The sequence below is a fragment of the Prionailurus bengalensis genome, chromosome B4 (genome assembly GCF_016509475.1).
Source record: "Prionailurus bengalensis isolate Pbe53 chromosome B4, Fcat_Pben_1.1_paternal_pri, whole genome shotgun sequence".
In the NCBI taxonomy this organism is placed as follows: Eukaryota; Metazoa; Chordata; class Mammalia; order Carnivora; family Felidae; genus Prionailurus; species Prionailurus bengalensis.
In genome coordinates this window covers 45,266,293-45,292,790 of record NC_057358.1, presented here as the reverse complement: position 1 = coordinate 45,292,790, position 26,498 = coordinate 45,266,293, and the positions used below count along the sequence as shown (strand labels likewise).

Genomic DNA, 26,498 nt, shown 5'->3' with positions numbered 1-26,498 from the left:
ATGTGTCCCAGAGGGACACTCTGTGGCATGAAATTTGTAAAACGTAATTGTGTGTCCCCAGCAAGAATTTCGTCTACTTTTGCTCTACTAATACCACCCCAGCAACATTATGTGCACAGCCCTTAGAGAAACTGATTACAAGTCATTTAAGAAGACTTATAAAATACAGACTATTTAAAAATATAAAATATTCATTAAAAAAATTTTTTTTAACATTTATTTATTGTTGAGAGACAGAGACAGAGCATGAGCAGGGGAGGGGCAGAGAGAGAGAGGGAGACACAGAATCCGAAGCAGGCTCTAGGCTCTGAGCTGTCAGCACAGAGCCTGACACAGGGCTTGAACCCACAAACCGCGAGATCATGATCTGAGCCAAAATCGGACACTCAACCGACTGAGCCACCCAGGCACCCCTAAAATATTCTGAAAAGTAGTGTAAGATAAATGACAACTCTTGAGAACCAGGAGAAAATGTTTAATTTTAGTACACAAGTACAATATACTCTTCCTGAAACTTGAAAAAGTAATAGAGGTATTAGGGGTCACTGAAGTCGTTAAGTTTCTGCATCTTCCATTTCCAACTGTGTAAAACTATGTGGACTTATTCTCCTCTACCCTTTCTCTGCTACCCTACCCCCTATACCCAGTATTGGTTAACTCCATCAAAATCCTGAGCCCATGGGAAAAATAGCCCCCACCTACTCCTAACGTGGTTAGGTAGATGTCCTGTTCCAATGGGAAAGGACGAGCCAAATAAGAGTAGTCATGAAGCTCTGACTCCTACGCATTAATGCTCTAGAGCTGCTGAAGGATTTCCATCAGGTGAAACTGACATTGGAAGGTGAATAGGATCAATATTTTACATGGTTGTGGTTTTTATGTCCTTTGATCTTTAGACTCGAAATGACCGGCTCACATTTCTTGCCAAATAGGCACATGTAAGCTATCAATAGTAACACGTGTTCTAAACCATTTCTCTAACTGATACTTCATGTACTCCCAACTTGACCTTTCCTAATCTTTCTTATTCCCCTCTTTTTGACAGTATGTTCCCAATCTAATACTTTTTAATGGCCTGTTTAATGATTCTTTGGAAAAATTTAAGCACCAGTAAGACTGCAAAGTACTATATTGGTAAATTCTCACTATTGTAGTTAACAGGTATAATATGTCGTCTTTCATTTATCATTTGATTAACTTTGGTCTTGTCTCTTATTCTGAGTCTGGCCAAAGATTTGTCAATTTTGTTTATCTTAAAAAACAAACAAACCAGTCTTAGTTTCACTGATTTTTTTCCTGTCCGTATAGTCTCTATTTTTCATTTATGCTCCTTGTTAGTTTTTTCCCTAGTTCCTTGCAGTATAAGTTAGGTTGTTTATTTGAGAACTTGCAGTTGGCCTGGCCCAAGCTCATGGTTGCCACTCAAACCTTTGTGATTGTCTGTGCCACTGTCTTGGTTCTTAGTGGCTCCCAGTAGATGATGGTATGTGAAGACCTGTCAGTGTGCCTAAAGCTTGGGAACCTGTTCAGGCTCCTGGAGAACTACTAATTACTTTCCCCTTCAGTCCCCAGATGCAGGCCTGACCTTCATGCCACAGCTGGGAAGTCAGGACATTAGATATGGAGGTGAACCCCTATCATGGAGAAATGGTGATTTTGCTTACTTTGTGCTAAGCAGAGGAAATAGGTACGGGGAGTCTTTGTGTGCACATCTAGAGCTACCCCTAGGGACTTGTGAATGCTGAGTCCTGCCAGATCCAGAGCCAATCTGTCTGGCAGCAGCCATAATCGTTGGGGTGTTGGATGTGTGGATATGCTGCTTCTCGTGAGAAGCCGAAGATTGGGTTTTGTTGTTGAAGTGATCTGGAAGGACGCAGTGGGTGATACGGCCAGCAACTTGAGCGCATATGTGGCTCAAAATCAAAGCCACATATTCAAGAATTGTTGCCATTATAGCTCACTTCTAATACCAGTTTCTGTACCAGTCAGCTTTTATTGTGTAACAACCACCAAACTCAGTGATAGACAACACTAAACGTTTATTTCTTATATGTCTCTAGAGACCAGTGAGCTACGTTGGAGTTGCCATAGATATCCCCACTGTTTTCAGATTTCTCGTTCTGTACCTGGGGGCCAACTGGAAGCTAGTAAGGGGAACTTGATCCTCCTATCTCTTAGCCTTCTCTCCGGACCAGTTCACTAGTCTAGACATAACCTTCTCATGGTGATGGTAGAAATACAAGAGTGAACAAGACTCAGTATGCAAGCCCCAGTAATGTAAGTCCAGCAATATAAGACTCTGCTTGCAAAATTTATGCCACCATCTAATTAGCCAAAGCAAATCACACGGCTGAGGACAGTGAAAGAATAGAACAGATCATCCCTCTCATGGTGAGAGAGGATAGCAATGTGATAGGCTGAAGAATTGGGACCAATTTAAGCAATCGACCGCGGCATCCCATACATCATTAAAGTAATTCTAAGCGACATTTATGTCCTTGCATATACCCAAGTCTCAGTTTTCTAGTCTTATCTGAAATTCTCCATCTTATAGTAAGATCTTAGAGAGCTCCATTTGGGCTTACAGAGATGATTACCACTGCCGCCTCTTCTGGAATTCTGCTAATTCTGTTTGTTTGTTTGTTTGTTTTTGTTTTGTGTGTGTGTGTGTGTGTGTGTGTGTGTGTGGAAGTTTCCTGTAAATCCCCACATCTGTCCCATGTGTAAACTTCTGACAACTTTCTGCTTATTAATAACTCCATTCTGTTCCTTCTTGGGATGCATTCATCTTTTCATTGGGGTCTTACTGGTCAACTTGCTTCCTCTTTATTGAAAATATTGGGCAGGCAGTAGTTTTCTTGTTCAGATTCCCCCCACCCCCAGCATCACTTCTCTGAATTTTGCCTTTTGAAGACCCTGTTATAGCACATGGTATAAATATGTTTCATTTTTTTATGAAAGCACCTATCATTTAAATTCAACTCATTTTCTTGTCATTGAATAGGTAATATAATCCAAAGGTGTGTTCCATCATCAAACCTCCATTCCAAGTCCATAGTCATCTTGCCCGGCTCTCCCTTTCTCACCTTCCATATACTTTCTTTTAATGTCCTAATTTCATATATTTCTTTGCATCTTGATGCAAAGACCTAATACATGCCATTCTTCTGAGCCACATTCAGGTACATCTTGAAATTCAATAATTAATGCCAGAAATGTCTCCATATTCTATTACTGCTTTGTGTAGTCATCTTAGCAATAAGAACTCAGAATTTGTACCTGCCAGAGCCAAGATTGAGATTCAGGCTTATCTTCTATTTAGGCTAGTATATAAGTCCAGAACTCTCTTAGTTCCAAAATCTTTGTGCTTTTCACTACACTGCACTGGCTCTAAATTTATGTAAAAGTAAATCTTTATTAGGAACCAAACTGGGCTAAAGGTACCTAAAGTCTATTTCATAACATAACCATCGATGTTTAAATGGAACTGCAGGGTGTGGATATTCTCATAGTAGTCAAAGATATTTAAGTTTTAAGTTAGAGAAAAGTAACACAAACAGACTTTTATACAACTGAAAATTCCAGGAATAGAGCAGCTTTCTGTATGGTTAGATTTAGATGAACATGACAGCTGTGGCCAAGCCCAAAGATAAGTCTTGAAAATTAACAGCCAATTTTCAATGTCTGTAGCAACAATAAAATGACACATCTGCACCCTCCTGTGACCCCAGTATTCTTTACATGCTGGTAGACTCCCTGTCAATGATGTTAACTGCCATAGACTCTAAGTCTAAAGTTCTCTCTTGTCTAACAAAAGAGTGGACGCAGGATTGAAGCAAGAGATGGCTAGTGTCGGGGAAAAGACAAGAGAGAACTTCAGACTTGGAGACTATGGCAGATGGTGCCCCCGACGTGACAGAAGGAAAGGGGGACTAGGGGCCGATGTGGACAAGGAGCCGATGTGGCCAGGCTTGCGACGTGGCCTTGCGACACAAGGACTGCAGGACACCGCGGACCCGTAAAGGAGCTCCAAGAAAAAAATGCACCAGGTACAGTCTCTACCTAACCAGGTAAGGGATAAAGCGAAACTCTATTAGGATTCGCTGCTGCGGAACTTTTTGAGAGATCTCCCATGGGAAACTCCCTCCCTCCCCCGACTCCCTGCAAAAGCGCTATATTTGAATTCTTCAGCCCCTAGGAGAGACAGCGGGGACTATTCTAAATTACAAGGCTCTTCGCAGATTATTGGCCGTCCAACAAAAATTGCCCTTGGTTCCCGGAACAAGGAACTTACTATCCTGAAGCGTTGGAACGAATAGAAAAAACAATGAAGGCCAGGCCTTCTAAAGGGGCTAAAAGTACCCCCTAAAGTAATCCTCACCTGGTCCTTTGTCCGAGCTACACTTCCCCCCCCCTTTGAGCCCTGGCAGTGCATCTAAAAAGGAGGAAGGGGGGCGCCTGGGTGGCTCAGTCCGTTAAGCGTCAACTCCGGCTCAGGTCATGATCTCTCAGACTGTGAGTTCAAGTCCCACATCGGGCTCTGTGCTGACAGCTCAGAGCCTGGAGCCTGCTTCCGATTCTGTGTCTCCCTCTCTGCCCCTCCCCCCGTTCATGCTCTGTCTCTTTCTGTCTCAAAAATAAATAAAACGTTCAAAAAAATTTTTTTAAAAAGGAGGAAGGGACACCTGGGTGGCTCAGTGGGTTAAGCGTCTGACTTCAGCTCAGGTCATGATCTCATGGTTTGGGAGTTCGAGCCCTGCCTCAGGCTCTGTGCTGACGGCTGGGAGCCTGGAGCCTTCTTCAGATTCTGTGTCTCCCTCTCTCTCTGCCTCTCCCCAACTCATGCTCTCTCTCTCAAAAATAAATAAAACTTAAAAAAAAAAAATTAAAAAAGAGTAAATAAGAAGGAGGAAAAGCCTTGCTCCCCCTGTACTCAGATTGTGCCTCTGGCTCCTTTACAGCCAGAAGCTACTCCCCCCTCCCCAAAAGGGTGGGACGTTAAGGAGCCTCTGAAAACCTCACTGACCTGCTCTGATAAAGTCCTCCCCCCCATGCAAAGGTACATTTAAATTTTTTTTTCAACGTTTATTTATTTTTGGGACAGAGAGAGACAGAGCATGAACGGGGGAGGGGCAGAGAGAGAGGGAGACCCAGAATCGGAAACAGGCTCCAGGCTCTGAGCCATCAGCCCAGAGCCTGACGCGGGGCTCGAACTCCCAGACCGCGAGATCGTGACCTGGCTGAAGTCGGACGCTTAACCGACTGCGCCACCCAGGCGCCCCCAAAAGTACATTTAAAAAGCCCATAAGGCCAGTAAATTGCAGCTGTTTCCCATTGACAGGTAAAATGGGCAATGTGACCGTGAAGGCCTGTTCTTTCCAATAGTAAAAGAATTGCAAAAATCAGTTCGGCAGTAGGTCCATCACAGCCCTTTTACAATCGGTATTTTAGAAACGATTCATGGCACTCATTCCATGTGTGCCTGGGACTGGGGCTCTCTTAAGAACATCATTCGGACCCCAGCCCAGTATGCTGTCTGTGCCCAAGAGTTTCATGATGCTTGCGTGACTAGTGCTACGCTGGGCTCTGCCGCTGCTATTCCGGTGTCTTTGAAACAACTGTCTGACGCGGCCTTCCCGACCAAGGCAGCGAGCCCGGCTTCTTTCCGGTCATTGTCAGCAAAGCAATGCACTGAAACAGTGCGGTGGATTTTACAGAGGGCATCCCTAACGTAGGGAACTCTAACTCTCTCTCACTGTTTCTTCCTATACACTCTGGTTACTCGAACTGTATGTGAAGGCTTCTCTCTCATTCACTTCCTGGATTAATAACTATGATGATTAGAGCCAATTGTTTCTGGCTAGCCTACGTCGGGGTGGAGATTTTAAGGAATATTCCCAAGCAGCTGCTGAAACTCCTTTTGTTTTGGGGAACTTCCCTGTCTTCTCTGGCCCGACTTAGACTGCTTAATTCCACTAGTGGAAGACAAAAGCAAAAAGCAAAGCAAAACAAAGCATAATATAAAAAACAAAAATTGATATCTGCTCATCTGAGTTGACAGACTTTAGGATCATGTGAACTCTTTTCTCTGCCCTCGGTGCCTCTGACTGGACTGCCGGCCCTCAAGCCCCTAGGCGGTTCCTCACCTCTTCCGCCTTCTCCCCCCACCCCCCTTCCGGTTTCTGCACCCCCGGGGTGCGGCCTGCTTATCTGACTCTTCAGTGCCTTAGCACTACTCCCCAAGTTGTCAGAAGGCAAAAAAACAACCCCTTTAACTGTAAATGTCCTCACTGGTTCCACGGGGAAAATTAACAATGGTAAACTTTTAAGGGGATACAGATCAAATATTGTTAAGATAGGCATGTCTTTTAAATTATGACTTTATTCCACTAAGGTTGAGATGAATGAAATTTTAAAAGTACACTGGTGTAAGGTTAAAATTCTGCTTTTCTCTCTGTTCAAAATGACAAAGCTTTCTTGGACTGTTCTGCTCTTGATAAGACAATGGAAACAAAGGGTTTTTTCTCTTTGCCAAAAAAACAAAGCTTTAGGTTTCATCTTTCTCAGGTCTTTAATTGCCTAGTTAAAACTTCTTAATGTTAGGGGCGCCTGGGTGGCGCAGTCGGTTAAGCGTCCGACTTCAGCCAGGTCACGATCTTGCGGTCCGTGAGTTCAAGCCCCGCGTCGGGCTCTGGGCTGATGGCTCAGAGCCTGGAGCCTGTTTCTGATTCTGTGTCTCCCTCTCTCTCTGCCCCTCCCCCGTTCATGCTCTGTCTCTCTCTGTCCCAAAAATAAAAATAAAAAAAACGTTGAAAAAAAATTTAAAAAAAAAAAAAAACTTCTTAATGTTAAAAGAGCTAAGTTTCGATAACAACTATATAATGGTATACATTCGCCTTTAGGGTCTTTTATTGCCGCGTTGGTTGAATAAATAAAGGTTTAAGAATTGTAATGATCTGTAATCCTATTTAAGATGTGCTTTATGATAACTTCCTCGTCGCCAGCAATTCGAAGTACTGGGTTCCTCTTTCTCGACATTTCTGAGGGCTTTGGGTAAGCTCCTCTTGATCTGAGAGGCTTTATTGTTGTTGTTGTTGTTGTTGTTGTTGTTGTTGCTTTTGAGCCACCAATCTAACTAGGACAGGTCAGCTTACACTGGCAGACAGTTATGCCCAGAGCCCAACTGAGCTGGCAGAAAGGTCTGCCCAGAACCAAACCCTTAGCCTTTCAGATTACAAGTCCCGGAGTACAAAACCTCAGCAAATTTCCCAGGGAATTGGTGGTAGTCTGTACAGGCCTTCTTGTTTGTTTGTCTGTCTTGTTTTGTGTAGATAAGAGCTATTGCTAGCAGGGATCTTGGAGGCCAAAAGAATTGCAAAAATTGGTGGACACAGGTCAGGCATTTAAATGTTGTTAGAGTGCTTGCCACATCAAGAAGACTTTCAAGATAGGATAAGTTAGTCGCTGAACAGGTTAGATGGACTCGAGGTACCCTGCCAACCTCAAGAAGACATCTGTGCAATGAGGTACGCTGTAAAACACGCACAGTCCCCAACGTCATGGCGTATCCCTTTTAGGCATTAGTTCGTCTCCCAGAAACCCAACATCTTGGCTAATGAGATCTTTAACTCCTGAAGAGTCAAGCATGCCACCTTTCGGCACACCAGTTTATTTTACATCTAAGAATTATAGTCCCAGGAGTTGCAGGTAGGTAGCAAGATGGACAAATTTTACTAAAAATAACCTAGAATCGCAATGGCCATTACGGGAAGCATTCCAATTAGACAAGATTGTTCATTTAAGAAAGTACGGGTTCCCAAATTAAGCAAACAGAAAGGGATGCCTAATTAATTGGTGTGCAGAAGCTTCCAAAGGGCTTCAAGATTCTGAAATAGCCTTATTGAAAGGCTCATTACAGAAAGCTAATGAGAAAAAACACAAAAGGTACCTAAGATAAGAGGACAGGACTGACATGACTTCTACTGCTCCCCTCTACCCTTCTTTTCCTGGGTTCTCGTGGTCTACTAATTCTCTATCTGAACTGCCTTTTCACTCCGAAGAGACAATTAAGCAGTTACCTTTAAAAATAAAACCACCCGAGGTTGCAGGGCATCCTCCTCAGATCTCTCTCACTTCTTGGTCAAAGACAACTAAGGGATAAAGAGGAGGATCCTGAGTTATTTAAGAGTTTTAAATCCTTATCAGAGCCTGTGACCCCAGGCTGCCAGGTCTTTATCAGCTTGTGCAACTGTTGGTAGGACCTGGTGAAGCCCCAGAATGGATGCGGGAAGAAGGGCATAATTCTGAAGGTGATATTTGAGATGCCATGTCTCTAGCGTGGTGCTCTTACAAACCAGAGAAAGCTCCCAGAATAGCAGCTAATCTTTTAAAAGCCTTTCCTGGAGTTTTCCCTACCCACACTGATCGGTCTGTGTTTCAAACATGCAAACAAAGAAAGATGAACCTGTGGCAGACTTTAAAGCCTTTTTTGGAGGCACTCTTCCTTCAGCATTCTGGACTCCATACACTAAATGAGGTCACCCAACTTGCCCTAGCTGCTCTGTTAGTAAATGGATTGCCTCCAGAGATCAGCGGGCTAATAAAAGGGCAGAGAGCAGGATAGGAGGCCACCAACCCGACTGAACTTAGCACTAGCGCTGGGCATTTTGAAAGGAACTTCAAGGAAGACTGGAAACAAAAACCTGCCAAGTTGGCTTTACAGCTACAACAGCTCCGAGGCCAGGGAGCTAAAATGACACCCGGGCCCTGCACATTCTAGGGCTCCGCCATCAAAACAATGGCCCAAAGGTTTGTAATCAGTTGGGCACTGGAAATAAAATTGTCCTCAAAGGTCCTATGCAAAGTCTTCCCTTCCCTGAATGCCTCCAAGGGTGGGCTCCTTCATGGGCCCCTCCCAGGGCTGATAGGACTGCTACCAGTAATTCCCTTAAGCAGTCGGGGGAAACTGCAATGAACATTGATGGAAAACCTTGCCAGATTTTTTTTTAATTTTTTTTTTTCAACGTTTATTTATTTTGGGGACAGAGAGAGACAGAGCATGAACGGGGGAGGGGCAGAGAGAGAGGGAGACACAGAATCGGAAACAGGCTCCAGGCTCTGAGCCATCAGCCCAGAGCCTGATGCGGGGCTCGAACTCACGGACCGCGAGATCGTGACCTGGCTGAAGTCGGACGCTTAACCGACTGCGCCACCCAGGCGCCCCAAACCTTGCCAGATTTTAATAGCTACTGGAGCTCCGCTATCTCCTTAAACCCCACTCTCATAGGACAACAAATTCCTCTTGAGTAAAAAGGTTTCCTTAGTGAGCGTTATCTAATAAAGTTCACAGAGGGTTTCTATCTCAACCAGTGCAAATGACTCTGGGATCTGTTACTGAAAACCATTCCTTTTTGTTATGTGATCCAGCTCCAGTTAATTTATTAGGTAGATATCTCCTTTCTAAATTAAAAGGGCTAATATGGGGTGCCTGGGTGGTTCAGTCAGCTGGGCATCCGACTTGATTTCGGCTCAGGTCATGATCTCATGGTTGCTGAGAGTGAGTCCTGTGTGGGGCTTGGGATTCTCTCTCTGCCCCTTCCCCATGTGTGTGTGCGTGCTCTCTCTCTCCTAAAATAAAAAAATAAATTAAAAAAAAATTTTTTTTGACTTAAAAAAATAAGTAAAAGGGCAATACACTTCGCTTCTAATGGAGACTTTACCTTAGAATTTCCTGATCAACCTGAATCTGATCCTTTATGCTCTTTATAATCTGTTCTTGATCTAGAAGAGGACAAATCCTAACAAAGCTCCCCTATAGAGCTGAGGTGCCAAAAACAAAACCAAAAAAACTGTGGTCTGTTTCTGACACTGCGAGAATAAAAAGTGCAGACTATAAAACTTCAGGTAGATGTGACTAAAATTCTTCCTAAATTGCCTCAATATCCATTAAACCCTGAGGTCATATAAAGCCTCACAGCAATGATAAAAGGCCTAATTGCCTGGGGGAGGGGGGGCTGCTAATCATTCCCTACACCAGCCCCTGTAACTTGCCAATCTTGCCAGTCCAAAAACCTAATGGACGGGGATGGTGATTTGTCCAGGACTTGACAGTTATTGACAAGGTGGTTATTCCCAGTTTCCTAGCTGTTCAACCCCCCCATGGCCTTCTGTTACAAGTTCCACCAGACTCAAATGGTTCTCTATTGTAGATCTTGGTTCAGCTTTTTATCAGCATCCCTGGAGACCCCAACAGCCAATATCTGTTTGCCTTTACTTGGAACAATCAAGATACCTGGAACATCATGCCTCAGGGGTTCACAGAGTCCCCTTATTTCTCCCAAGGACCTCACCAGGATTTAAATACCCCCCAGTATTCTGGAAAATCAACCCTTTTACAATATGTGGACAATCTCTTGCTGTGCTCAATTACCAAAGAGCCATCCTTAAAAGATTCCATTTATTTGCTATAACAGTTAGCTGAAAAGGGACATAAGGCATCTAAAGAAAGTTTTTCTCTAGATACTGTTCTTTACCTATGTCATAATGTAAGTGCTGTAGAAATTCAGCTGTCTCCAAGAAGGATTAAGATAGTGAAAGAATTTCCTCTGCCCTCCTTCATTTAAGGGATAGCTTCATGGATTTTAGGCCTGGCTGGCTATTGCATTCTGTAGATTCCTCATTGGTTTCTACTGGCTCCCCCACCCTATGAACTTACTGAAATTTCAGTCGCTGAGCCCTTTCCTTGGGAAGAAAAATATGAACAGGCTTTTATGAGGCTAAAACAACCCTGCGGTTACCACCTACCTTAGGGCTACTTACAGCCTTCCATTTTTATTTATACATGAAAGGATAACCATGGTTTGGAATGCTCATGCAAAACCATGGCGATATACATACATGCCTCTTGTATGGCTGTTGCCTGTTATGTCCTTATCACCCTCAATCAACGAGCAAGGCTGAGAGAACGAATGGGGTCCTCAAACATAAAATCTCCTGTGGCCTAAGGTGTTGCCTCCGGTCTCACTGATTGTTCACAGTGCCCCCTTCGGAAGACAAACTCACTCCTCCAGAGATCATCATGGGTATACATCCTTTTGTTGATCTCTTATTATCTGCTTGGATAACCAGCTACTGTAAGTCTTTAATGTCTTATGCTGAAGCTTATCATCAATAAATAGGTTAAAGAAGCCTTCCCAGATTCCAATTCAGAGGATCCTGGTGGTCACAGACTGGAACCTGGGGAGGAGGTGCTCTGGAAATGTCAACGGAGAAAAACGGTCCTCAGACCTCACTGGAATGAACCTTACCAAGTGCTCCTGACCAAAAACACTGCTGCCCAGTTAAAAGGTATTGGATTCACATCTCACAGTGGAACAAGGCTCCACCCGACATCTGGTCCAGGGAAACGTTGGAGCCCTCTGAAACAAATTGGCGCAGAAGAGAAATAGTTAATATCAAGGTGGACTATTTCCACCCAGGACACCAGATCAAGACTTCATAGTTTCACTAAACATGAACTCTTTTCTTATGCTTTTTCTTGCCTTCACTGTGGCATTGGCTTGGAAAGATAACGCCCTCATTCATATCTCCCAGGCTCTCACTAAGGGCAGGGTGTGTGTGTGTGTGTGGGGGGGGGTAATCTTTCAGATTGCTGGAGTTGTCATCAAAGATTTCAATCTGTCCATGATGCTAGAGACTTCTTGGTCCTCCCTGTGAATATTTTTTCTTCTTTTCCTGGTGTCACTGCAAACTACAATCAACCCCCGCCCCCGAAGTCTCTGAGTTCAACTTTTACAGCCAGAACAGCCTGTGCCTTGTCTTTACCTTTCTTCAATTATAACTGTACGTACCCAATTAGATGCAGCTGCTTATGTGAATCTCGGTACCTGTGCACCCCCACATTCCCATGATTATCTAAATCACATCTGCCTCCCCCCTCCCCCACTCTCTGAGACCTTCACCAACAGCACCCATCTTTGCAGGATATTTAGAACAACTCATTCTTTTAGGCTAGGAGATTTTCTTGCTGTCTGTGCTGAAAACTTAATAGCCCTTGGCTTGAATGAATAAATGCAACAATCCCCGTGAGTGAATTCGTGAACAGCGCCACCCTAATGGCAATGGTTTGCACTCCAGCAGGGTTTGGTTTTTTTCTGTGGTGGTTATCTTTCTTCTTGGGCCCGTGAATGCCTGGGTAGCTGGTGCACAGCTGGGCAATGCCTCTTAGGTTATCTCATGGCGCCCCTAACTTTTCACAAGGAAACTAAGACATCTCATTGGTTGACTCCCCTGAATTTACTCTGTCAAGTTGAAAAAGAAGACACAGCTGGAAGCATTCATGACTCAAGACTTGCTCCTTTTAGTAGGGCCATGCTTCCATGGTTAGGGGTAAGGGTAAATGAACATATGATCAGAAACCTCTCCCTGACTCTCGAAGACACGGCAGATTCCTTTGCTAAAGATAGTAGCGGCCCAACAAAAATCCTTCAACTCTCAGGACAAAGTTGTTCCTGATAACAGGATAGCCCTTGACTATCTTTTACCTGAGCAAGGAGGCATCTGTGTGCGTCTGGATTAACACTTTCGGGAAAGGTGAAACTCAGGTACTTAAGATCACCGAGCAAGGTGCTTGGCTTAAAAGGTTGACTCCTTGGGGCACCTGGGTGGCTTAGTCGGCTCAGTGTTTGACTTCGGCTCAGGTCATGATGCCACAGTTCTGAGTTTGAGCCCCATGTCAGGCTCTGTGCTGACGGCTCAGAGCCTGGAGCCTGCTTTAGATTCTGTGACTCCCATTCTCTCTGCCCCTCCCCCACTCATGCTCTCAAAAAATAAATAAATGTTAAGAAAAAAAGTTTGACTCCTTCCACAGAGTCATTCCTTAACTTTTTTTGATCTGTAACCAGTTTAGGTCTTGGAGACCATGGCTTTGAAGTACACTTCCAACACTGGGACTTGCCCTGCTTTTAGTAAGCATAATAATCTACCCTCCGTGTTGTGTTCCCTCAGAAGTTTTAAATGTATGTTCTCAGCCATTAACCACCAAGCCAATGATCTCCCTAAAACTGGAACATCCAAGGAATGAGGAAAATAACCAGCTCAAAGAATGTGAATCAGAAACCGTGACCCATGAATAACACAGAAGCTGAGTAAAAACCATCATGACCTACAGGTACCACACAAGGAAGCAACAAAAAGCGTCAATTGCAGGGCAGTAGCCGAGAGTGGAGCCAATGCCTTACAATTTGATCCTATCTCTCAGTTAAATGGAGAGTCTGCTCAAAAGGGGGGGAACAGATGGTGGTGTCACTTAAAATGGTGTCACTTGGACCGAGTGCTCAAATTCGGCTTAATACCCAACCTGATTGCAGTTTCAACCTCCCCCAGAAATGGAGTCTTAACCGGTCAGTCAGTAGTTTTTCCATCAGCACCAGTGGGTCTGCCTCCTGGGTCCACTCCATCCCTCAAAGAAAGATGAGATAATCTGCATGATAAGACACCGTGCTTTCCCCCCCAAGAAAGCAGCCTCCTCTAGAACAATCCTTTTCTTCTGCTAATAACTTTCTTGCCCCCACTCTCCCCTTCTATAAAAACCTTCCATTTTGTACAACTCCTTGGAGCCCCCTCTACTTGCTAGATGGAATGCTGTCCCATTCACGAATTGTTTAATAAAGCCAGTTAAATCTCCAAACTTACTAGGTTGAAAGTTGTTGTTGTTGTTGTTGTTGTTTTCCCCACAGGTATGACTTAATTCCAAATATACAGATATTATCCATCCCTTCTGAAGACAAAATAATGCACTGGGTCCTTCAGGTCACAGAAGTAATCAACACAAAACTTTCCAACTTCAAATTACTCTAAAACTTGGAGGTCCATTTCCCACCGCTTTCTGCTCTTGTCAGCCCTTGAAAACTCTACCTTTGAGCACACTAACCCAAATTGTGTGGAAAAAAATACTGAAAATGTTAATAATAGGGCCATATTAAATATCCGATACTAGGAAAAGAAAGCGGGAGGAAAACTATGTGGCCCTTGGTCTTACGCAAAGAATATAATAGAAGTTATCAGGAATTATAACTAGGCGAACCAGAGGGTGGGAAGGTAGAGTGGGAAAGAACCACAAAATTTAATGGCTGTGGTTTCTATCCTCTTCACAGATATTTACATGTGAATAATGCAATCATAGTCCTTCTCCAAAAAAAACGAGGCATCAGCAATCATTCTAAACGATTACTCCGCACCTCTGTGTATTTGCTCTTAAACTGTCGGCAAGGAAATCTTAAACTAAAACATTTTAAATGAACCGAAATGGTAAATGGCTTTCCCAGTGTTTGCTGAGAACCAGTATGATAATAGAAGCTGGTGTCTACTGAAATGGAATGGAAGTCACAATAAAAACAACAAACAAAAAGCACAACAAAAGCTATTCAATTGTTTTCAATTCATCAGTTCATCAGCAGTGATATTTGGGATGGTCATTTTTCACTCAGAAAAAATGTCAAGCACACAGGACAACACCTTTTTGGTTGTCTTAACTGGAATTTATAACAGGTATTTGTAGAACCGGACTGATTGGAATAATGAACTGCATCAACTGAGTAAGAAAGAGGAAAATCAATTTCACTTCATTGGTTTTCTCCTCATCAGCTTGTCCATAACCAGAATATGTTTCTTGATCATGATGCTGATCGATTCACGTCCACTGGTGCTCTCTGCAGATCCACACAGCAGTGGTCAAATTAAAAAAAAAAATTATGGGGCGCCTGGGTGGCTCAGTTGGTTGAGAGTCCAGCTTCGGCTCAGGTCATGATCTCGCAGTTCGTGAGTTCAAGCCCCGCATCGGGCTCAGAGCCTGGAGCCTGCTTCGGATTCTGTCTCCTTCTCTCTCTCTACCCCTCCCCACTTGTGCTCTATCTCTCTGTCTCTCAAAAAAAATAAATGTAAAAAAAATTTTTTTTAAAATTATTATTCTGTTTTGCCTGAGGATCGACCACTTAAGTGTCTGCTTTGACACCTGCCTCAGCATCTTCTATTTCCTGAAGGTAGCTACTTTTTTCCATCCTCTTTTTCTCTGGTTGAAGTGGAAAACCAAGAGGGTAATCGTTGTTATTTTTCTGGGGTCTTTGTTCTTTTTTTTCTTTTTTAGTTCCCAGTGATAGACCATATACTTCCTATTGTTTTAAAATGAGAATCAAGCAAGACATCATGGAAGATTAATATGAATGAAACACAAACCATTATTTTCTTAGTGCCCATCAATGTTCAGATTACCATCCCCTTAACCTATTCCCACAGCATCTTTTTTTTTCTGTTACTTTTTTCTCTTTGGAGACATAGCAAGTTTAGTATCAATAGAGTTTAATATCAAAGGGTACCAGGATCCTAACGCTGAAGCTTGTGTAAAAGCCGTGACACTGGTGACTTCTTTCTTCTTTCTCTTTTGGACTTCTATCGTGCTGATTCTCACCCAGGTTTCTGTTGCCAAACTACTTCTGGGTGGACTGGGGAGATTCGGGGCCCAGAGGCCTCTGCCGCACCCGTCCTAAAGATGCCAGTGAAGCCTCTTGGTTTCATCACGAGAAAGAATTCAAGGACGGACACAACACAGTGGGTGAGTGGTACCAGCAGCAAAGTTTACTAAAGCAAAAAATACACTCCCGAGATGTGAGAGTGGGAGAGAGAGAGAGAGTGAGAGAGCAAGCGAGCTGTGCATTGTGAGCTTCTATCTTTTCTTGACAGTTGTTAATAAGGGGGTGGAATATACATTATTTGAGCTGGGGATTTCTTGGCAACTGGGTTTCAGCACCATTTATTTCTTCCTGACTTGGTGAAGGGTTTCCAGCCTACTTTGTCAGCCATCTTGGGCCTGTCTGGTTTGATCCAGCTTCTTGTGGCTTTGCTTTGGGATGTTGCCAGGACAGGCCTCTGACTCTCCTGATAGCTGGCCATGACTTCTCTTTGCTGGCTTCCGGGCATCCTGTTAAAAACTAACTAACCGCCTCCAACAAAACCCTGAAATCAGATTCGTGTCCCGCGTGCAGTAAGCCAATCTCTGAGTCACTGGGTTTGAAGCAGAGAAAGTTTTGTTATTGAAAAGGCAGCTCAAGGAGAAGGCAGGGGAGCACTCCCAAATTTGCCCTGCCTTTGTTGAGCCTCGGGACAATTTTTATGGGGCTAACAGGGTATGTGGGAGTTAGGGCAGGAACTGGATAGGCCTTGGAACTTCTCAAGGGGAGACTCAAAACTTTTGGGATTTTGAAAAGAACAACTTTAAATCCAAATGACAGCCCTGCCTTACTTTAAAACTAGGTTCTCTTTTCTGCTTAATTATAGATCTTTTGATAGAAAAATAATAAAATACAATTGCTGAGAAGTCTGTTTTGCTTGCTGTTTGCTACGAAAATTGTGAGGCCTTTCCTGAACGTAATCCGCTGTGTAGCAGAATGGGTTATAAACCTTCCTAAATGTAGTCTGATATGTAATAGAATGAATGATTGTACATAAACTAACCGGCATTTCTCGCTTCTGTAAACCTGCTTGCTTAGCACACTCCTCACCTACCCTACCCCTTCCCCCTTTCCCCTTTTTTTCTTTCCCTCCCGCCACAAGTAACGGACAAAGCCTTCCCGCCAAAGGACAGACAAAGGACGCCCAATCAGAGAACAACAAATGTCCTTACTTTTAAAATCAACCAATCAGGCCCCTCATAATTTAAAACCTCCCCTGTGCTACTTGTCTCTGTCTATAAAAACGCTGTACCAACCCTGCTCGTGGCCTCTTGCTACACCGGCGACGAGTGTGCGGAGGACCAGGTTCGAACCTGCAATAAACGACCTTGCTGCTTGGCTTTGGCTTACGACTCTGGTGGACTTCCGTGGGAGGTTTTGGAACTTCGGGCGTAACAATTTCAAGTTGCTTTGGACATCAGGGCTCCATCCGGGGTTTCTGGTGCATTACAGGTTGGTCTTGTGTCTGCAAAACAGACATTATAAGGTAGCCTCCCTCCCTGGTTCCTGCAGCAAGCACTGGGGAGGAAAAGGAACGAAAAACAAGGTTAATAATTCCTGCAAGGCTGTGGAGGAATGTGCCTGTGCAGTGCATGAGGTTACAAGGGAGGAAACGCCTACTTGAAGGTTTACATTGAATAAAGCATGTGTTTGAGTTCATTTTTCCCATCATCTGAAAGCAGAACATTCCTCTGAAACTTTCTGGAAGCTGAAATGGCATGAAGCAAAGAAGCAATTGCCATTGACTTACATAGAAAAAATTTTGAGCATTCCCGATCCCCCCAGATAACCTGTCTTGGGCCTTTCTGATACCTCAGGACACATCTTGCTAAGGGATGCACAAAGTAAATCGAAGTAAAGCACAAGTGCTCACAGACACAGTTTAAGGCTCTGGCGGCTTGAGGCTGAGATGCCCAGGGCGGTTCCCAGGCAAGGCGCTGGGTGGGGCCCCTCCCACGGCTGGGGTGAGCGCTGAATGCTATTCTTGCCTTTTACCTCTTTTCCTAAAAGCAAAAAATCCTCTTCAGAGTTCTTTCAGCTCACAAAAACAGGTAACCAATGTAGGTCTTCTGGAAAAGTCAAGCGGCATAACAAGAACTTTCAAAAAGCAGGGGTACTTGTAATAGTGTACAGCCATGTATTGTCGCCTAGCAAGCTGATAGTGACATCTGGTAAAGTAGGCCATTCATTTATGGTCTTAGGATTTGGGGGCAGCTGAAGTGCTCTCTAACAGGAAGGGAAACTTAAACTCCGGAATAAATGACACTCCTCAAAGGGAAAACATCGGAAAATAAAGATGTTGAGAATGTTTGGGGAGTTTATAAAATCTATTCCTGTGTCTTCCCCTTGGACTTTCTTGTACTCTAAATATAACCCTAGGTGGGGCGCCTGGGTGGCTCAGTCGGTTAAGCGTCGACTTCGGCTCACGTCATGATCTCGCGGTCTGTGGGTTCGAGCCCCGTGTCAGGCTCTGTGCTGACAGCTCAGAGCCTGGAGCCTGTTTCAGATTCTGTGCCTCCCTCTTCCTCTGACCCTCCCCTGTTCATGCTCTCTCTCTCTGTCTCAAAAATAAATGTTTAAAAAAAAATATAGCCCTAGAATCAAATTTTTCCTATATGTCTAGAAATAAATAGATGCATATTTATAATTATATAATTTACAACGTGTTTATAGTTTCACAATTTTATAATAAAATCAGATGCTTTTTTTAATGTGCTGAATGACACCTGAAGATGTAGACAAACTGAATCGTTCTTCAAAAATTGTCCATCAGCCCTCCTTTCTCCTTACTGTTATTTACGGAAAACTTTGCTCTTCAGTGAAGGAAACTTAAAAAGTAGGGTAACCCTAGGAAGAAAAACCTGACTGAGGACCAAAAGGCACAATTTCCGAGCTGCAAGATTTTTTTTGTTTGGTGTTAGAATTCTCCAGTGTCCCTCCCTCCCTCTCTTCTTTCTTTCCTTCCGCTGGAGGACTTCCAGGATCTGAAAGTTACAATGTGTCGGCTGTGTCCTTATGCTGTGTTCTGTGTTTATTTCTCAAGTTTCCCCCTGCATAGAGTTAATGAGGTATTTCTGTTAATTTCCCCTTTGGTGGTTGTATGGAAACATTCTCTCTTTGATCCAGAGAATCATAAAAGGGGAATATGGTAACATCGGTAAGTATAGTATAACACGTAGTATAGTATAACCTTGGTATAGTAACAATGGTGCAGTAACATTACTGAGAAAAATAAAAATGAGAGATGTGACAAAGATTCAAATCAAGGCCACTCTGCAGGCCATTCTACCAGAAAACACTGTAAAGGTAGTATTTAGAGACATTTTCTTCCATAAATTTAACCCATCTTCCAAGAAAATGTTGTATAACTTTTTATGTCTGGTTAATTACCCTGGGCTGACGGCAAAACAAAAATAGCCTATTATACATACTTGGTCAGTGAAGCTTCTGATGCCTATTATACATTGCCAATACACACATCCTTCTTGCAAGCAATATTGAATATTTTTCTAGCATACATCTTGACCTAGCATCATGATCAGAAAAGTCAGATTCTTTAACCAAACTAAACCAAATTATAAGTGACATCTGTGGTGTTTTTTTTTTAATTTAAATTTAAATTTTAATTAATTAATTAAATTTTTTTGTTTGTTTGTTTGTTTTGTTTAGGTCTTCGTGTGGCAAATGAGAGTTGAATTTTTTCCCTGAGTCATGAACCGGCAACATTAAAAGAAACAGTGTCTTTATTCTCCGTTGGTAGTAATGATTATGATTATGACGGTAGGAGCTGGCAACATTTTTGAGCTTATTACGTCTAAGGCATTTATTTGAGGATAAGCTTTATACGAATGAATTCTCAAAACACCCCCCCTCCCCACCCCCACCCCCCCCCCCCCCCCCACAGCAAAGTGAATAGGGAAACATTAGGCGGAGAGAGAGATAAGGGACCTTATCTCTGCAAGTGGGAGGCTGAAGAAACAGCAGGGTTTGGGCCAAAAAAAAAAAAAAAAAAGGAAAAACGTATTCCAGACCCACCTGGGCAAGGTCCCATGAGTGGAGTCCCACAAACTTTCCGATAAGGTCCCAATAAGAAGTCAGGGACAGAAATCCTCAGCGGCTACCCAGTCGGGACCCCTCTCACTCTTGCGAGCTTTATACTTTCCCTCAATAAACTCTATTGCTTTGCTCACTCTCTGTTGTTGTCTGTGAGATTCATTCTTCGGCTCTGTGAGACGAGGACCAGTGTCTCGCCCACCCTCCTGTAACAAGTGTAGTTATTATTTGTCTCTGCTTGATAGAAAATTTCGAGGCAGACCAAGTTAAAATAGCTGCCAGGCTAGCATGGTTTTACCTGCAAAGACAATACAGCTAAACGAATGACACAAAACAAAATGAAAAGCAACGTATCTTTATAAGAGATAATACAAATGAGAATTCAAAACAAAACAAACAGAAAACCATAGCCAAAATGAGAATTTTTTTGAATGCAGGTATACATATTTTATTTTTAAGAATATAGGGGCGCCTGGGTGGCGCAGTCGGTTAAGCGTCCGACTTCAGCCAGGTCACGATCTCACGGTCCGTGAGTTCGAGCCCAGCGTCGGGCTCTGGGCTGATGGCTCAGAGCCTGGAGCCTGTTTCCGATTCTGTGTCTCCCTCTCTCTCTGCCCCTCCCCCGTTCATGCTCTGTCTCTCTCTGTCCCAAAAATAAATAAACATTGAAAAAAAAAAAAAAGAATATATTTACACCTTTGGGGCGCCTGGGTGGTTCAGTCGGTTGAGTACGACTCTTGATTTTGACGCAGGTCATGATCTCGCGATTTGTGAGATCGAACTCCGCCTCCGCATTGACAGCATGGAGCCTCCTCTGGATTCTCTCCTCATGCCCTCACTCATGCCCTCTCTCTCCTGAAATGAATATATTAACATTACAAAAAAGTATATATTTGTACTTTTAAAACAGGACGTGTACATATACGACGAGCCGGCATGGTTGACACAGATCACATCCACACTGGTGAGCTTTTGGGAATCATTTAAGGTGCCAAGAATAGTACTATGAAGACAGACAGGGTAAGACTAAATCACCGTTGCTCTGGGGAGAGCAGCAATGATAGACATGGTAGGTAAGGAAGGAGCCTCGCTGTGGATGCTATAGCAGGAACAACTTCCCAGTGTCGCCATATGCAAAGTTTCAAATCTCCGTAACTGAAATGGCCCAACCCATCCAAATAGCCTCCCAACTGGCCTGGCGATTGCAGGTGGTAGATGAACTCACGCATAGTGTGCACAGGGATAGAGAGGAGTAGACTCAGAGAAAAAGTCTTGAAGAGATCAAAGTTCAGACAAGCGTATGTGTTGATTCACACATGCTCCCACAAAGGGCATTGTTTAACCATGACCAAATGGCCTAAACATGGCTGTAAACACAGTATTATAGCTGGAGCTCTTATTTGAGGAAACAAAACAACTCTATTTTATTTATTTTTATTTACTAAATTTTTTTTTAATGTTTATTTTTGAGAGAGAGAGAGAGACAGACAGAGCAGGAGCAGAGGAGGGACAGAGAGAGAAAGGGAGACACAGAATCCAAAGCAGGGTCCAGGCTCTGAGCTGTCAGCACAGAACCCAACATGGAGCTTGAACTCATGAACCACAAGATCATGACCTGAGCCAAAGATGGACGCTTAACTGACTGAGCCACCCAGGTGCCCCTAACTCTGTCGATTTTAAACAGAGAAATAATATATTAAAGATTGGATAGCTTGGAGAATCTATAGTCTGGCCAAAGTATGGGGTCAGGAGGCTACACAGCCACTTATAATACCACAAATCATTGCAGATTTGATAGAGTGAAGTTTACACTGATGCCCATTGCAGAGAGGGTCAGCAGGCTGTGCCTCAAACAACATAGACAATGGATATTGGTTTCACCAATATGGTGGCACTACCTTGTAGGCTAGATTCTGTATGGTCCTTGTTTCTTTGCCTACTAGCTTCTATTTGATAAAGCCTTGGCCATAATCTCCCATATAATTTCAAGGAAGCCTGGGAAAGTAAATCCCTCAATTATTTTTTGTTGTTATTGTTGTCCTCTGAAACGAGTGTGGTAGACAGCCTTGAATGGCTCCCAGTGATTCAGCTGTCTGGTGTTTGTGCCCTTGTAAAAATCTGTAAACTTGAGTATGAGCTAGACTTAGTAACTCCCTTTTAATGAACAAAATACAGCAAATATGAAGGACATAATATTGTCATAGCTGTATTAGGTGCTTGTTAAGGGCTGAATTGTGTCCCCCCCCAATTCACATGTACTTCAGAAGATGACGGTGTTTGAAGATAGGGCTTTGATAAAGATAATTAAGTTAAAATGATTTCATTAGAGTGGGCCCTAATCTGATATGCCCTTTAGCTCTCCTGAGAGACTCCTCCTTGTAGAACACCCTAAGCACAAACATGCTAGTAAGAAAGTTCTAGAAAATGCCTAATTGGCACATCAACAAGCCATTGCAGGGGCTTTCATATCTCAAGGGAGGCTGGGAAAGTATTTCAATGCAGTTCTCTGAAATTAGAGATAGATCTAATAAGGCATGGTTCCAGGAATAGGATTCAGTTTTGGGTGACTAAAGAGAATGACACCTGTTCGATGTAGTCGGCTTCCTCAGCTCTCCAACATTCATTGTTTACCCCACATCCCACACTGAAAACTGACAAAAAAAATCCCTGCTCCCATCTAACAAAAGAAACTATTTCTCACTATATTGGGTGTCTGTTTTTCATCACAGATCACCTGAGAGTTAGCAGCTTAAAACAGCAATAATCACGATCATCTCTTGGTTACCAAGAGTCAGGAATTCAGGCGTGACTCAGCCGCACGGTTCTGGCTCTGAGTCTCTTACGAGGTTGCAAACAGTGGCTGGAGTCATCGTGATGGCCTGATGCAGGTGCAGGCACCAGGAAGACGCAGACAGCTGAGGACGTGAAATGCGCAGGCATCTCAAATCTGCTTCTCTTTGGTTTTGTTTTGTTTCCCCCACAAGAGATCTCCAGCATCGTGTCTCGAGACTTCAAAGGCTGGTGTCCCAAGATGACTGGTTTTGTAAGCCTTATCTGGGAAGTTAAGCAGTGTCAGTTCTGTGACAAGCTCTTCACTGAAACAAATCGCCAAGGCCCGCATTTCATGGTAGGCGAATTACCCTCCACCTGTTTATGTAAGTTGTGTCAAAGCATTTGGTTATATTTCCAACCATCAAACTTGTAGATCCCCACATGTGCTCATTTTCTTATTTCATCCTGATCCAAATCGAATCCCTGATCTCCGGACAATGCCAATTCTTCCATTATTTCCATCACGATTCTCCTCTGTAATTTATAAAATATTGGCAAAACTGTAAAACTAAATGATCACTAGTCTATCTTTACATGAAGTAATGGGAACAAAAGAGGAAAACCTGAAAACTGGTAAAAATGTGTACACAGCGATGTTTCACTTAGAGTAATGGCCAAATAGCTCTGATAAAGCAACACTTCCGCAGATATTTTCTACATACTGGATCAAATATAAATTTGTTAAATGAATATATAGGGATATTTATGTTTAAGAATATTTATGTATAAGAATATGTGTACATATATAACAACTATGTTGGGTGACCACATTTTAGCATTCCATCTCACCTAGAAACAATCCAAAGATTTTCAGTTATCACCCTATTTAATATTAGTCTTAAATTTAACTAAGAATTTTATGGGCACCTGGGTGGCTCAGTCAGTTAAGCGTCTGACTTCGGCTCGGGTCATGATCTCACGGTTCGTGGGTTTGAGCCCCGTGTTGGGTTTTGTGCTGACAGCTCAGAGCCTGGGGCCTGCTTCAGAGTCTGTGTCTCCCTCTCTCTGCCCCTCCTCCCCTGCTCATGCTCTGTCTCTGTCTCTCAAAAATAAATAAATGTAAAAAAAAAAAATTAAAAAAATTTAACTAAGAATTTTAGAAGATTTTCAAGCTGATATACTATAGAAAACAATTACCGTTGATACACAAAACATTTCATAATTTCTACTCAATTTATTTGAACATGTCCTTTTACTTTTTTGTGTGTATTTTAACATGTGGACATAATCTTAGCTTATGTTGTCAGTAAACCAGTATAAGAATTATAGGAATTTAGAATGACAGTCCCAAATCTCTATAAAAAGTAAAACATACCCACACTGACAAAGTGAGGTGAAAACATATGCCTGTCTTCAACTCAAAAGTATTCAGTCTGATCTGATGAAACAATCATTTGGATTATATAAACCTGGTTTCCTATAGAAAAATGCTCCTGGGGGAACCTGGGCGGTTCAGTGGGTTAAGTGACTGACTCTTGATCTTGGCTCAGGTCATGATCTCACAGTTTGTGGGGTTGAGCCCCGTGAAGAGGTCAGCACTGACAGCACAGAGCCTGCTCGGGGTTCTCTCGCCCCCTCTTTCTGCCCCTCCCCCCACTTGGATGTGCATGTGTGCTGTTTCTCTGAAAATAAATAAATAAATGTAAAATAAAATGCTCCTGAATTAGTTTTTGTTGAATAAATAAACATAAAAAAAAATAAAAAAAAAACATAAGTGTTACTTAAGCTCTGGAAAGTACTCAGGACCGTACTCCTTTTGTAAGAGCATTTATCCAGAGGTAGGCAAAAATTTCATACTCATAACAACAGGACCCAGGATAGAATAAATATAGAACACAAAAATTCACCGGTGCAGATCTAAAATTCACTAATACAGACATTCTCCTTTCCAGAAGAAGAGAGAGAGATTCTTGCACAAACAGATGGTAAACAAAAAACTAGCAAACCAAATTGTGGAGCATTTCTCACCTGAAAGAAGAGAGATCTCTATCAAATAGACCAAAACACTAAATTCCGAGTCACTGTCAACTGTATTCATTTGTTATTGCTGTGCAACAGATGACCAGCAATTTAGTGGCTTCAACCAAAAAAACCCCACAGGTCTTATGTCACAGGTTTTCGGAGCGAGGCTTAGCTGTGTTCTTGGCTTCAGGATCTCACCAGCTTGAAATCATTTTGATGGTATTGCAACCTCATCTACGGGCTTGACCGGAGGAGAATCCACTTCCAAGTGCACTCAGGGTATTGGCAGAGTTCACTGCCTTGTGGCCCTTTCCATAGGCACTTTGTCACGTGGCTGCTTACGTCTTTAAAGCCAGCAAGAGTCTCTCACGCAGGGGAGGTCTAGCCACTCTTTTAAAGCTTTACGTGATAGCATCAAGCCCATGATGGATCATCTCCCTTTTAATTAACTCAAAATCATTTGCTTTGGGAGCTTAAGTATCTGCAACACCTCTTCATGCTTGCCTTATTCTGCAAGCTAGAAGTAAGTCACAGCTCCTGCCCACTCTTAAGGGGAGAGAGTTATACAGGGTGTGAACCTCGTGGGGAGCAAAAGTTTTCAATTTTGATGCAATTCAATTTACTAGTTTATTAATTTTATGAATCATGCTTTTGGTGTTGGGTCTAAGAAGTCTGCCTAATTCAAGTTTACCAACCTTTTATGTTTTTTTTTCTAATGTTTATAGTGGTTCCCCTTACATTCAGCTTCTACGATCAATTTTGAGTTAATTTTGTTATGATACGAAGATCAGGGCCCAAATGTATCTCTATCAGTGTGGGCCTCTAATTGTCCCAACTTCATTTGTTGAAAACGAAAGAAAGATAATTTCTCCCCTCGATTGCAAATTAATGCAACAGCCCCGCAGCCAGTCTTAAGGGTTAACTTGTTCCATGTTAACACCCTTCTTACTTACTGACTTAAGGCCCTTGATCTGTAAAAGAACTCATTTACTTTTTTTGAGATTTGCAGACCACTGGCCTTGAGGAGTGAAGGACCCGAACTTTCCCAGGCCACAGCAGCCAGCAAGTCTGTTTAAAGCTGCCTCGGCTTTCTGACTAGCTTAGCAAGGTTTTAGCAAAATGCTTTTCTTCGTTTAGATCATGCTGATGATTTTACTGACCTCCCTTTGTGTATCTGTAGACCTTGCCCTCCTTTGAGGAAAGAACAGAGTACTCCTGCACATCAACAAACAGCAACCGGACCCCCTTGCACAACCCCTGAGCACTGAGATAACATTTGGAGCTGGCATCATCAAGTCTGCGTGTAATCAAGAAATGTTGCAGGCCGCTGCACTCCTTTTGCTGGTTAACTACCCTAAACCTGTTAACAAAAAAAACCCCTGGGTCAGGCAGGAAACCTCCGAGTTGGTTTTTGGACAAGAGTCTGCCTTCTCCCCAGGTTGCCGGCCTTCTGACTAAAGCCCATGTTCCTTTCTCGTCAAAAACTCTCCTCCTGAGTGATGGCCTTCCAAGCGACTGGCAGCCGAACTTGGGTCTGGTAACACATTGACCAAGAATGTCAATATTAGTCCGGACTCTCAGTTGTGTTTCATTGATATATATGTCTATCTGCATGTGAATATTACACCATCTTGATTAATACATGCTAGTAGCAAGCTTCGATACCAGGAACTGAAATCCTCCAAATTTGTTCTTTTTAAAAAAATCCTTTTGGCTAAGGGACGCCTGGGTGGTTCAGTCAGTTAAGCATCTGACTTTGGCTCAGGTCATAAACTCGTGAATCATAAATTCGAGCCCTGCATCGGGCTCTGTGCTGACAGCTCAGAGCTTGGAGCCTGTTTCGGATTCTGTGTCTCCCTCTCTCTCTGCCCCTCCCCTGCTCATACTCTGTCTCTCTCTCTCAAAAATAAATAAATAAAACATTTAAAAAAATCCTTTCAGCTATTCTGGGCACTTTGCATTTCCATATACATTTTAGACATAGTCTTTCACTTTCTGGGAATAGAGCCTGCTAGGATTTGATAGGGATTTCACTGAATATATAGATCATCTCTTCACCTGAAAAGACTCTGCATCCCAGATCTCAGTTTGGGTGGTCTTCTCTTCTCGCACAGATTTGGGATGAATTTAAAATATAATTTTGGCAAT

General features: G+C 42.9%; 1 long non-coding RNA gene across 1 annotated transcript; it reads left to right on the top strand.

Moving 5' to 3' along the window:
- The first annotated feature begins 14,915 nt into the window (after positions 1 to 14,915).
- LOC122472292 lies at positions 14,916 to 19,697 on the top strand. Its single transcript, XR_006294404.1, has 2 exons — positions 14,916 to 15,607; positions 19,173 to 19,697. It is a non-coding gene; the product is annotated as an uncharacterized LOC122472292 (long non-coding RNA).
- Positions 19,698 to 26,498: the final 6,801 nt, after the last annotated feature.